The sequence below is a fragment of the Pseudophryne corroboree genome, chromosome 4 (assembly GCF_028390025.1).
Source record: "Pseudophryne corroboree isolate aPseCor3 chromosome 4, aPseCor3.hap2, whole genome shotgun sequence".
In the NCBI taxonomy this organism is placed as follows: Eukaryota; Metazoa; Chordata; class Amphibia; order Anura; family Myobatrachidae; genus Pseudophryne; species Pseudophryne corroboree.
The window spans coordinates 191,252,160-191,255,156 of NC_086447.1; positions in this window are offsets into that span (position 1 = coordinate 191,252,160).

Sequence of the window (2,997 nt, forward strand, 5' to 3'; positions counted from 1 at the left end):
TAGGTAAAATAAAGCCAGTCTGTGCAAGGGCCTCCAAATTGCCTCTTTTTCCTGCCAGTATACGTACGGACTGTCTGACATGCCTACTTGGATGCGGTCACTCATATAATCCTCCACCATTCTTTCAATGGTGACAAAATCATATGCAGTGACAGTAGACGACATGTCAGTAAACGTTGGCAGGTCCCTCAGTCCAGACCAGATGTCAGCACTCGCTCCTGACTGCCCTGCATCACTGCCAGCGGGTGGGCTTGGAATTCTTATCCTTTTCCTCGCAGCCCCAGTTGCGGGAGAATGTGAAGGAGGAGCTGTTGACGGGTCACGTTCCGCTTGACTTGACAAGTGTCTCACCAGCAGGTCTTTGAACCTCTGCAGACTTGTGTCTGCCGGAAAGAGAGATACAACGTAGGCTTTAAACCTAGGATCGAGCACGGTGGCCAAAATGTAGTGCTCTGATTTCAACAGATTGACCACCTGTTAATCCTGGTTAAGCGAATTAAAGGCTCCATCCACAAGTCCCACATGCCTAGCGGAATCGCTCCGTCTTAGCTCCTCCTTCAATCTCTCCAGCTGCTTCTGCAAAGCCTGATGAGGGGAATGATCTGACTCAGGCTGGCAGTGTCTGAACTGACTTCACGTGTGGCAAGTTCAAAGGGTTGCAGAACCTTGCACAACATTGAAATCATTCTCCACTGCGCTTGAGTCAGGTGCATTCCCCCTCCTTTGCCTATATTGTAGGCAGATGTATAGGCTTGAATGACCTTTTGCTGCTTCTCCATCCTCTGAAGCATATAGAGGGTTGAATTCCACCTCGTTACCACCTCTTGCTTCAGCTGATGGAGGGGCAGGTCCAGGAGTGTTTGCTGGTGCTCCAGTCTTCGGCACACGGTGGCTGAATGCCAAAAGTGGCCCACAATTCTTTGGGCCACTGACAGCATCTCTTGCACGCCCGTGTCATTTTTTTAAAAAGTCTGCACCACCAAATTAATTGTATGTGCAAAACATGGGACGTGCTGGATTTTGCCCACATGTAACGCACACACAATATTGGTGGCGTTGTCCGATGTCACAAATCCCCAGGAGAGTCCAATTGGGGTAAGCCAATCTGCGATGATGTTAGCTGTATGCCTCTTATGGAAAGCAGTGATACAAAGCGTAGCCTGCCTAGGAACGAGTTGGCATTTGTGAGTTGCTGCTACTGGTGCCGTTGCTGCTTTTGTTGCTGTGGGAGGCAATACATCTACCCAGTGGGCTGTCACAGTCATAACGTCCTGAGTCTGCCCTGCTCCAATTGTCCACATGTCCGTGGTTAAGTGGACATTGGGTACAACTCCATTTTTTAGGACACTGGTGACTCTATTTCTGATGTCTGTGTGCATTCTCGGTATTGCCTGCCTAGAGAAGTGGAACCTAGATGGGATTTGGTACCGGAGACACACTACCTCAAGAAATTCTCTAAGTCCATGTGAATTAATGGTGGATACCGGACACACGTCTAACACCAACACAGCTGCCAAGGCCTGAGTTATCCACTTTGCAACAGGATGACTGCTGTGATATTTCATCTTCCTCGCAAAGGACTTTTGAACAGTCAATTGCTTACTGGAAGTAGTACAAGTGGTCTTCCGACTTCCCCTCTGGGATGACTATCGACTCCCAGCAGCAACAACAGCAGTGCCAGCAGCTTTAGGTGTTACACTCAAGGATCCTTCGTAGGAATCCCAGTTAGGAGAGGACTCGTCAGACTTGCCAATGACATGGCCTGTAGGACTATTGGCGTTCCTGTCTAAGAAGGAAATTAACACTGAGGGAGTTGGTGGTGTGGTTTGCAGGAGCTTGGGTACAAGAGGAAGGGATTTAGTTGTCAGTGGACTGCTTCTGCTGTCACTGAATGTTTTTAAACTTGTCAATGACCTCTGATGAATGCGCTCCAGGTGACGTATGAGGGAGGATGTTCCTAGGTGGTTAACGTCCTTACCCCTACTTATTACAGCTTGACAAAGGCAACACACGGCTTGACTCCTGTTGTCCGCATTTCTGTTAAAATAATTCCACACCGAGAAGGTGATTTTTTTTTGTTATTTGACCAGGCAAATCAATGGCCATATTCATCCTACGGACAACAGGTGTCTCTCTAGGTGCCTGACTTAAACAAACCACCTCACCATCAGAATCCTCCTTGTCAATTTCCTCCTCAGCGCCAGCAACACCCATATCCTCATCCTGGTGTACTTCAACAGTGACATCTTCAATTTGACTATCAGGAACTGGACTGCAGGTGCTCCTTCCAGCACTTGCAGCGGGCATGCAAATGGTGGAAGGAGCCACCTCTTCCCATCCAGTGTTGGGAAGGTCAGGCATCGCAACCGCCAACACAATTTTACTCTCCTTGGGGATTAGTGATTTAGAAGAACGCACAGTTCTTTGCTGTGCTTTTGCCATCATAACTCTTTTCAGTTTTCTAGCGGGAGGATGAGTGCTTCCATCCTCATGTGAAGCTGAACCACTAGCCATGAACATAGGCCAGGGCCTCAGCCGTTTCTTGCCACTCCGTGTCGTAAATGGCATATTGCCAAGTTTACGCTTCTCAGATGCTTTTAATTTAGATTTTTTGGTCATTTTACTGAACTTTAGTTTTTTGGATTTTACATGCTCTCTACTATGACATTGGGCATTGGCCTTGGCAGACGACGTTGATGGCATTGAATCGTCTCTGCCATGACTAGTGGCAGCAGCTTCAGCACTTGGTGGAAGTGGATCTTGATCTTTCCCTATTTCACCCTCCACATTTTTGTTCTCCATTTTTTAATGTGTGGAATTATATGCCAGTAATATTATTATATCAATAGCAATGGCCTACTGTACTGTACATCTATATATTGTTGGTCACCAAAATGCTGCACTATACTACTATATATACTGCTCACAAAAATGCAGCACAGATATGGAATGGATACTTGCAGTGACACGGAGCTGCAAGATACAGCAATGGCCTAC